This window comes from Megalobrama amblycephala, linkage group LG19 (genome assembly GCF_018812025.1).
Source record: "Megalobrama amblycephala isolate DHTTF-2021 linkage group LG19, ASM1881202v1, whole genome shotgun sequence".
Taxonomy (NCBI): Eukaryota; Metazoa; Chordata; class Actinopteri; order Cypriniformes; family Xenocyprididae; genus Megalobrama; species Megalobrama amblycephala.
Window position 1 is genome coordinate 14,959,824 of NC_063062.1, and position 12,121 is coordinate 14,971,944.

Sequence of the window (12,121 nt, forward strand, 5' to 3'; positions counted from 1 at the left end):
CCTGTCTGACTTTTATTGTATGGACAAAAACAGTATTTTAAAATATTTTCTTTTGTGTTCCACAGAAAAGTCATCCAGGTTTGGGACAACTTGAGGGTGTGTAATTGATGACAGAATTTGAAATATCCCTTTAAACACTGCCGAGTAAATGCCATCAGATGGCACTTTCATTGGCTCTTTTTCCCCATTTAACATTTTTCGTCAGATATCGGAGAGAGTGTGTAAAAGGGGGACGTGAAAGCCACACCAAGATGTCCTCCTGCCTCTCTCTCTCTATCAGGCTCCCCAGGCAGGCTGGTCAAGCAGAAATGAGCCCCACATCAATTTCCATTTGTATTTATCCAGCCCATGACCCTGGTCTTTTCACAATGCTGCAGGAGCCACAAATTACACCCATCATAACTCGCAGTCTGACTGCCCGCCGCTCCCGCTATCAGAAAATTAACATGCTTATGTATCAGCCAGGGGTTCAGAGTGTCACGGCACAATTATACAGTCATGCTACCTGCCTGGCTAGGGCCTGGGGCTTGGCACATGACACACACACACACACATTCCTCACTAGAGGAATCCTGGAGGGCTGTAGTGCCTATCACAGAGCTAGTTAAGATAACTTTGGTTCAGATGGCTGTGCAACACTATCAAACATCACAGGAAGCTGCAGAGTGCTTGCAGCAATGCTCATGTAACAGCAAACATTCACGCGTGCTTATCGCATTATTGCGCTGGGAGGGGGTGGTGGGCATCAAAGAGAGAAAGAGAGACACGAAGAAAAAAAAAGTGATGCTAAACAATCAATTTGTGATAAATGACAGTTAAAAGATATGTTAGGCTGCCTTCAAATATTCAGCTGGATAATAAAGCTGGACTGAAATACAAAAAGATACTAAAATTCTGTGATCAGCAGAGCACCTCTCATAAGCTATCAGCTTGCTTTCCGGCCCCCCATCATCCCCCACTGGAAAAAAAAAAAACAGAGAAAGCTTCCGTGCTTGGTACCCCGGTGTGCTCCGAATGTCATGCCATTAGAGGCTGTGAAATGAGGTGCCACTCATGAGTGATTATGCTGCTGGGAGAGGAGAACATATAGACCCTCACTGTCTGAAGCTACTACTGCCTAAGCCTCGCATAAAGCCCCTCTGATAAAGGGACACACACCCGCTCGCACTCACACATCTTCATCTCATGCTGATAATGTAGGAAGAACGATTTCTTTCTGAAAACTTCACTCTAATCCCTTTCAGGGCAGCTTTAAGTTTAATGGAAAAGTTAAAGTGTGTGTGTGTGCATGTGCATATGTGAGGAAAACTGAGGTGAGAGTGATAAAATGTTTTGGGAAAAAATGAAATATGGTGGATAGATCTTATACTTATAGGAAATATGAGTGAGAAAGAGTGATTTTGAGAATATTGAAGTCTTGGTTTGTGAACACAATAAATATGAGCTCTAAAATTTACAGTTGGAATTAAAAGATAAAAAAAAACATTTAATTTTTCTCTGAATATTTTTATGGATGTTATACATATTTATTTTTGATAATATTTATATTATTATTACATATATTATTTTTATTTTTATTATTATTATTATTAAAAGTGGTTCTAAAATAAAATACAATTTCTAGATGTTTCAAAGAAAATAATTCTTAAGTTTTGTATTATAGCTTTTTTTATTAGAATAACAAATGAAATTGTTAATAAAAATGAAGAGAATCAATTTCTGAAAAGATATTTATTTGAATAATTTAATGGAATATCATAACATATTATTCCAAATATATAAAACAGTATATTATATTTTATTATGTAAATAATAATGATAATAAAATAGTAATTCTAATATAATAATAATAATAATAATAATTGTAGTGTTATTTTGTTTTTAATAAAACATTATTATTATTATTATTATTATTATGATACATTTTACAGGTTTCATTCACTTTTTTTTAAAGCTTCTAAGCACAAACATGGACAATGTGATTTTTATGTGGCAACAAATTTCTTTTGAGTCTGTCAGATTGATTTCATTATGTTGGCAGACAGCACGTCGTACCCTTAAGCATCGATGATAATAATAAGCTAGAGTTTTCCACTGTGTGGCTGTTCACAGATCTGTGGACTGAGTTTATTTATGTTAATGTATTTTAAGAGAATATAAATAAGCATGAGATATAGATGTTTAAATTATACTTGTGTAAAAATGCTGCATGTAGTTTAAAAAAAGGTTTTCTTGATTTTATTTTATACTTGTAAATGCTATTTTCCCCAAAACTTGTCACTTGTGATCAAGGGAATGTAGAATCTGGCATCACATTTAATCACATTAAAACACATATATTTTGAGTGGAGTACTTGAAAAAGTATTCAAAGTGTTAAAAAAAGAAGAATATCTGAAAACATACTTTGCAAAATGTTTCTTGGCTGGTTAAACAAAAAAGTTAAACAGCCTCACTACACTCAAAATGTCATCAAGCCATGCTGTTTAGCGGGTTCTGATGAAAAGACCGTTGCCGTGCTCATCTCATCTCATTCTGGTCTTATCTTTCACTAACCACTCGCACTGGAAACACTGAGTCTGCTGCCCGGCACAAACGGAGCGTTGTGTCTCCTTTTATCCCCGCAGAGGGAATACGCACAACCCTCACACTCTATTGGGTATTGCAGTGTTGTGCAAAACATTGTAATGTTTCAGCACAATAACATATTGCAAGCTGCCATTGTCCATACAATCTGCGAGATCCGCTTGCCCGCATTGTGCTTATTACTCGGATCGTGAGGTATGAACTTGGCATGACTTACAACGTAATTTGCAGTCTACGCTGTACCATGCACATCTCCTCACTCCCCTCTGCTCTGGCTCCTCTGACAGAGTCAATAGGGGGCATCCCTCATCTGTCCAAAAGACAAACAGTAGAATACTAATTAGATCTATATTTGTCACCACTGCAAGCACTTGCCCACACACTCACAGAGCTTTCTTTGTCCTCTGAGGTTGTAACTAGTCGTGGTCTGGTCTGCACACCCAAACCCCAAACCCCCTTGAAGACCAAACGCCCTTTACGTCGACTGGATTTCACTGGGTGTGTGCGAGTACATTCTCCACGAGCTCCAGAGAGAAGGAGCAGACCCTCTGCTGACTGCCTAACCCAGAGGGGAGGCAGCGGCGCTTGCTGAGTGCAGCTCTGCACAATCTGGGGGCCAGATGGCTGCAGGCTTTGGGCAGGTAGTGGAGGCAGTGAGTTTGTGAGTCGAGTAGTCAGGCAGAGCAGATTCCCTCGGCTCATCTTAATACCCTCTTGTGCCACAGCCATGGGCAAAGGCCACAGACAGGCCAGCGGCCCCCTAACTGAGTCTCCAATCACTATGTTTGTCTCTGAGTGTAAGTCCTGCCCACTGTTTCTGTTGCTTTTTCTTCCTCTTTTAAACAAATAGGTATAAAAAAAAAATAAAAAATCAACGCACTGACTTATACTATTTTATGTTCATCCAGATAATTCATGTGTGCATTAAAAATTAAATAAAAATATGACCAAATTAGGAGAAAAAAATAATCATTTTGAATCCTGGAAAATAATTTACATCCAATATAACACATTATAATAATTGTCATTAAATGGCATTAATAATAATTATCACATTTATAATTTTTATAATTATAATGTTTAGTTAATTATGTTAACATGCATTTACACAGAAATATAAGTAAATGAATGTATTTATTCATAAATATAACTTTTAATATAGCGTTTAAAGCATGATTTGTTAATCATAATACAATTTATGTTTGTTAACATAAGAAATTACATAACTTAAAAATTGTTATTAATGATTTTGAATAGTCGAAATGTTCTCAGAAAGTGTAACCAAATCCATATATTATATTATATTATATTATATTATATTATATTATATTATATTATATTATATTATATTATATTATATATATATTATATTATATATTGCAAAAATATTTTCATGATTTATCACAACATTTTTTTTCTTTTGTCAAATCAACTTAGATAATTAATGTGGTTCAGATAACATAATATTTTGTGTTTCTGTTGATTAAACCAATCGCCTTCATTGTATTAACTCAAATTTTTAATTTCAATGAACTCAAAATTTTAAGGCAACCAGGTAACTTACTTTTTTAAAGTTAAACCAACAAGTTGTGTGTTTTTTTTTTTTTTTACAGTGATAAGTGTTACCCATATTATATTATATTATATTATATTATATTATATTATATTATATTATATTATATTATATTATATTATATTATATTATATTATATTATATTATATTATATTATATTATATTATATTATATTATTAGAAATGAATGCCACATGTTATATAACATCTGATTTACTTAAAAATAATTATCAGAATCCTTAAAAAATGCAAACAAAATAAACATAAATAAAATGAAAACCTACTTTTAAAAATACAATTTAAAAACACAAAATACAAAGACAGTAAGTGTTTGACTATAAGGCATAAGTGAAACAACTGGAAGCTAAACTTAGTCGAATGCTGTAAAAGCAAATTTGGTACAAGCATTAGCCTTCCCAAAGGCACGATTTACATGAAAGCAAGTGGATGCGTCATGGGTCCTAATAGAATATTTTGCCTTTGGCTTGTGCATGTTTATATGGCGATGCTTCCCTGTACCACCTGGGCTTTAATCGGTATGACTGGCAGGGAAACTCCGGCAGGATGTGCTCAGCGAGGTGAGACTGGCGCCACCCTTCCGCGCACTCCACGCTCTCTTGCCTCCTTCTCCCTGCTCTCCCTCCTCGTATTATATAAAGAGTGGCAGCAGGCAGAGTGACAGACTGCCCCCAGAGATGACACCTGTCACAGAGGGGAGCGCTGCTAATCTACAAGCCTCATTTTGTTTGAACTCTCTGTCACCTCACTGTCAAATCCTCATCTTCTCAGTCACTGCCAGCGTCCCTCCCCTCGGCCTCTCTCTATTGCTCCAGCAACCAACCCTCCCCCACAGCCGACACCCCCAGGCTTCATCGCCCATGCTACCGGTACTCTGACCAACATCACCCTGTGTAGACACAGCCGCCCGCCTGCCTGCCTGCCCGCCCGCACACACACACACACACACACACATACCAATCAGTCCTCACCGAATGCACACAGCAGTATGCACACCATCATATATGCACACACTCCTGTATTACATGTATCAGGATGGATTTCTATTTTAGTTGACGTTTTTCTGCACATGTCTGCTTCAGTGTTGATGGGGTCAGGATTGTCTTGTCATTCACAATAAGCAAGCATCAATGCACAGAATGCTAATTTACCAGTACTATCAATGCTGATTTACTACTACAGTACTTTTCTGTTCCAGAAGTGTAGGCACAATTACTGAACTGATCATTTTCAACATGATCAAAACAATGACAAATAATGATTGAAAAATTATTTTTATGTTCGACTTTTTGACTTCTATGTTCAAACATAAAAGTGTGTTTACATAATATATGTGTGTATGTATTATCATTTTTATTTATATTAAGTGTATGTATACATATTTACTGTCAAATCGATTAATTGCAATTAATCGATATATTGATGAAAAATTACTTTTATGTTTGACTTTTGAACTTTTATGTTGAAACAAAAGTGTGTTTACATAATATATGTGTGTATATATATTGTTATATTTATATATATTATGTGTGTATACATATTTACTGTCAAATTGATTAATCGTGATTAAACGATATATTGATAATGATGGAAAAATTACTTTTATGTTTGACTTTAGAACATTTATGTTAAAACATAAAAGTGTGTTTACATAATATATGTGTGCATATATATTATATTTATATATATGTGTGTGTGTGTGCATATGCATTTATTGTTAAATAGATTAATCGTGATTAATTGATATATTAAAAATGATTAAAACATTACTTTTATGTTTGACTTTTCCACTTTTATGTTCGAACTTAAGTGTTTACATAATACGTGTGTGTGTGTGTGTATATATATATATATATATATATGCATATTTACTGTCAAATCGATTAATCGCGATTAATCAATATATTAATAATGATGGAAAAATTACATTTATGTTCGACTTTTATGTTCGAACATAAAAGTGTGTTTACACTATGTGTGTGTGTATGTGTATATATTTATATTTATATATTTATATATGTTATGTGTGTATACATATTTACTGTCAAATAGATTAACAATTATTGCAAAAAAAAATGTTTAAATAGAACTGGCAGTCTGTCTAGCGATCATCCCAACGCACTTGCATTAAACAGACTGAAGTGCTGTGCATACTGCGAGATAAAGCCCATTCATGGCGGCCAAACTAGTGTGCAATTGCGTTAAAGAGTGTGAATGACCGCGCTCTGAGGCCGAAGTCTCAGTGGAACAAACCTCTCCACCCCCTGCTCAAATATCTGTTTTGTCCCTTTTGCGTCCAGCCTGTATTATAATTATAATGTAATTCATTATGTCTCCGCAGCACATGGCACAAAGGGGGGAGTGCTCCCCCAAAGTCCCTCCTTGCTGTTCAGGCTGACCCAACACGTCCTACCTCACCCTACAGCTCCTACTTCCCAGGCATAAATGCAGCCTCACACCCCCAACTGAATCATGCGTCCCTCCTTGTGTTGATTAAGATATCAACACCCTGGGTGACAGCTGTGTGTGCAGACCCATCTCATAAGGCTCACTTTGAGGTCCAGACCAACGGTAGGTGCACCGTGGATGTCCTCGGATCTGTTAGAGAGAAACAACAGAGTCAAACCAACTGTGAACCGCTGGAGAACAAATAAGAAAAAATGAAATAAAGAGCAATTAAAAAATAAATACTTTTGGAATTAGCTCAAGTAACATTACAAAACACAATGTATATAATCTGTATTGGTAGGATTCAATCACTGTGAGTGCTGTCTATTGCACACACACATGCACAAAAAAAAAAAAAAAAAAAAAAAAAAAACATATCATACTAAGGTCCAGTTTGGGCTCCAGTCAACGTATTCAAAAGCCACCCATTAAGAGGAATTATCTTTTCGAGACACATGATTGTGTCCCAAAATTACTTTCTTTTGGAATGTGTTAGGCTTAATTAAATCCTTTTTGCTGAACAGGATGCTGCATTTTTGACAATGGTGAGGCCGTTCCCCATTGAACATAATGGTTCTGAGGTTAAATTGAAGGTTGTGTGAATTCTGAAGAGAGCAGCTTTTGCTGTACCCGGGAGGGTGCATTCATATTCAAATGGTTGAAGATGGACATGTACCCGGACTAGAGTACATGTATGCTGTGACATTAAAAATATCATAATGCAACAAATGAAATTATAACTGCCTTGCAGTCACTGAATGCACCGAAGGACACAGCAATGCATGAAATGAATGCGTTATTTATTCAATTAGAAAGATCAGTCACTTTGGCGATAAGAAATGTGCAGTGTATATATTGTTCACTGTATATAATTAATTTCAAAACATAATCAGACTTTGTTACATCTCCCACACAAGCACGCACAAGCAAAAAATGTAAATAAGCCATTATATGGGATCACAACCTGCCGGAGCACTATTAAAACCGCAGGGCGTACAACACGTAACGACATGCCTTAGCAGCATAATAAGTCTGCTTAAGATGGGAGCAGTGACTTATGGGAGAGTCGGAGACCACGCACACTCTTTCCTGCGATGGGACGCCCAACATCAATCCACCATTGCACCTTCCCAATTAACACCTCGCCTGGCAATCGTTCGTAGGGCATGAGGCTGACTCCCCTGGCACCCGCTACCTGTCTCGGCTCCTCTCAACACGTGCCCACCTTCAATATGGAATTAGCAGTGCAACTCACCCCTCTCGGACCCAGCGTGCCTCAGATTAAGCCTGTGCGGGTCTGAGATATGCCAGCCCTTCTGAATGAAGGTTCCTGGGGGTTAAGATTCTGAGTGCAACGGGGGCCAGTGCCAGCTATTGTGCTGCCATTCTTTTAATAATAATTAAACTCCTGTATGAATAAGTTCTTAACTAGAACCCTCCATCCTAATTCCACTTCCAATGAACACCTGATAAGAGAATCATTTTTATGGCCACCTGGGTCCTTGAGCATATCACACTTGATAAGACCTTAATAAATCTAATAAGTTGTTGGAGCTTAGCAAGGGGCCTTTGTGTGACAGAGGAAGTGCTTTTCCCTCTTGCTTCAGTTGAAAATAGTGCATTTCCATAAACACAAAGATGGTGCATTTTATCAACAAGGATCCAGCAGAAATCTTATAACAGAATTTTATTTGTATTACACACACACACACACACACACACACACACACACACACACACACACACACACACACACACACAAAAGCTTTTAAGATCTGATTATTTGCAGGGCACTGGGTTAATATCAGTGGAAGATAGATTTACCATCACCATACCTTTACATTTACCTTCAAACATCTTCAATCCATCAGACAGATGGAGGTAATAAGATTAAGGTGAGAATGTAGTAATTGGACTAAAAGTAGACAAAAATGAGAATAGAAGGGAAAAAAAACCTTGCACTTTACACAATATAATTATTTTCAATAAAGTTTACAAAAAAAAAACAAAAAAAAAATCGTGTCATTTTCTTAGGGTTACCCCTATTTTAATTTTGAATAAAACATGTCTGTTCATCAAATAGTCAAAATATGTGATATATGCTGAAACAAAAGCATGGTCTTTTCGGCAATTTCCTGCTTTATGGTTTTGTCACATGCCCACTGTAAAAAAGAATTGCTGGTTTAACTTAAAAAAGTAAGTTACCTGGTTGCCTTTTTTGAGTTCATTGAAACTAATACAATGAAGGCGATTGATTTAATCAACAGAAACTCAAAATATTATGTTATCTGAACCACATTAATTATCTAAGTTGATTTAACTGCATGTTGGTTATTCCACATTGACAAAAACAAAATTGTTTTGCTTTTTTAAAGAAAAAAAATAAGAGATTGTGCCAATTATTTTAAATGTACACTTACATAGCCTTAGACCCACAAAAATATCAAAATGAATTTGAATTCAGAAATGATAAAGTGTATTCAGGTCATTCTTTTCTCATAAATTGCATTTTAATAATAATAAATGATAAAAAAATAATAACAATATAAATAACAGCATCACATGACCCAAATATCAATTGCTTTTGATATCACCATAATTCTTGTAAATTGAATAAATATTAAAAGATGCTCGCTGCACCATATCCTTTACAAGAGCACTGGCCCTGCTGGATACCTATTAAGAATTTCAGTGATAATATGGCACATCACAACTTAAAAAAAAATATATATAGCGACTTAATACCTGAAGGAAAATAATAATAATAATCTTGTACCGGCTGGAAATTGATTCACTTACTTGTTGTATACTTGTATTAGAACATGTAATTAATATTTCTTTCTACTTTACTCATGCTCATAAAATAGTAAATGAGAATTTTTCCTGATATAGTGTTTAATAAAAGCACACTTATTAAAATGGTAATTTTTTTTATCAAATGCTTAACTGCACATATTGTGAATGGTATTATGATTGTATTATCTTTTACTTTGGGTTTGACATCATTAATCCATCTACTTTTCAGAGATATTATGAAGTGAGGATCTGACACATGCAGCTCCCTGCTGGAAGACACCATCACTAAATTCAATTTCTAACCACACTAAATAGGCAGGTGAACAGCGGTCAATTACAATCTGTGATCATCTACATTCATAATTCATTTCAGCCACATTATAACAGTTTTTCAATTTAGTGCTTTTATGAGTTGCAGCAGCAATTAGACAATGCAACTGATGTAAACTCAATCACTGCAGCTTGACGACTGACAACTTAAATTAGATATCTGCACGTCAGTCACATAAGTTGCATCGGCTTACTATTTGTAAACTTCAATTATCTGATCAGCTGGCATGAATCAAAAGCATTGAAATATGTTATAGGTTATAAATGAATATACATAAATAAACAGCAGTGGCATGAATTACACTGTAAAAAAGAATTGTTGGTTTAACTTAAAAAAAAAAAAAAAGTTACCTGGTTGCCTTAAAATTCTGAGTTCATTCAAATTAAAAATTGGAGTTAATACAATGAAAGCGATTTGTTTAATCAACAGAAACTCAAAATAGTATGTTATCTCAATGACATTAATTACCTAAGTTGATCTGACAAAAGAAAAAAATGTTGTGATAACGAATCATGAAAATATTTTATACAGTGCAGCACGTCTCCAGGAAAACTGTAAATAGACTAACTTGCAAATAAAATGATATAAATGTATACTAATTATACAGTCAAATAAATAAATGAATATCAACATTTCTCTAGCCAGCCTGGAAATAAACTCAAGACTAAATTGCATTAGAAAACAATAATAAAATGGCAAAATAAAATCATGAATCAACTGCATGTGACATCTCTTGCATGGTCCATAAGGCTCTTGAAGCACAGGTCGCTTATATAGCATGAGAACTAGGTGTCCCTTTACCCTTGTGAAATAACAATAAAGTGTACAGTAGCCATGTTTCTGCTGGTTAAATCTGCTGCACCCACACTGTGCACTGTTCAGGCTTGATTGACAGGAACACATAGTGAGCTATTAGCTGATTATAAGTACAGGCTAATCCCACATTTGTCAGTTTCCAGCTGATGTCTGTTTATGGAACAATGAGGCCCAACTCTCCCCTTCTTTTCTAAAAACAAGTGGACCGCAATCTCACACACCTGTAACACGAGCGAACACAAGCCACACGCTGGCATTCGCTCTCACACGCCGCACGACACACATATCCAATAAAGCCATCATGTACTTATTAGAGGATGGGTTTGGCACAGCGTGACAGCCTTTATACACGACTGTCTATTAAATACTCCCACAAACGGTTCACGCGAACTTTGAGAGCTACGCAGAAGATGTCTGCTTAAGAGATGTTTTTTGTTGTTCAATTTTTTTTTAATAAAAAATTAGGGAAAATGCCCTTGAGATAGTGATTGTGGGTTATGAGGACATTTGTTTGGATATGAGTTTAGGATTCAGAAGTCAATTCTGATTTATAAACATGGCAAATATGATAGATGACCCCCATCATCTATGCTGACAGTTTGTTTATTCTGATTCTTGTTCATCCTACGACACTGAGATGAGCGCTGGCCTTGGATGTTTCACCTCTATATATTCTTTAAAAGATGAATCGCAAGGATGGAAATTACGGTGTCGCTTTTCTTTGGGAGGAGACGCTTTCTGCGCGAAACCACAAAGCGTTCTGATTGAATCTTGCCCTAATTCTGAATCTTTGATTCTGGATCTCGAAGTTATAAATAATGTATTAAAGGATTTACATTGTGCACTGAACTGCCAGAGACAGCAAGACAAAAAACGACTTTGTCGTTAAAGTTCTAATATATTCCGACATATAATTAGGTTTAAGTTTACTCGCTGTCAATTTTTCTTTCTTTTTCCAGTCTAAGATGGCTTATTATTTTTGCAGAGAGGTGTTTCAGGCCTACTGGGACCACTTAAAAGTTTATGCAGAGCACCGGCCAAGTAACACAGAAAAAGCCTTGAAGTATACACACATAGCGCCTTTTCTCTGAGCCTCTCAGGCCCGGCCAGGGGGAGTGTTGTTGGTTTATGAGAGGGAAAATAGCCCAAGCTTCAGCAAAAGTGAAACAGGATTAAGGCCTTTGTGACACACACAATGGTTAGGGGAATTAGCAATAGTTGTAGGCACTTAGAGGGGCTCTCACACTGAAGCTTATCCCAGATTTTGCACAATAATCATTTGAATATCAACAGTGTTTTGCAACTACAGCGCTAATGTATAAACTTCTCTCTTTTGCGTTAGTCCAAATCCCCCAGCTGATGAAGCCGTTGGGCGAATATTTAAAATATCTCCCCAAAACCTATGTTTTCGTAACCTTTTACTCACATTTGAAACTAAAAATAGCTGTCGCATGTGTGTTTGTTTTATTTTACAGGCCATCTTTGATATGCTTTTTGTGATGCAAACTAAACAGAAACTTTTTGCAGGTTGTCCGTACTGTTCCAAATATGTGTTT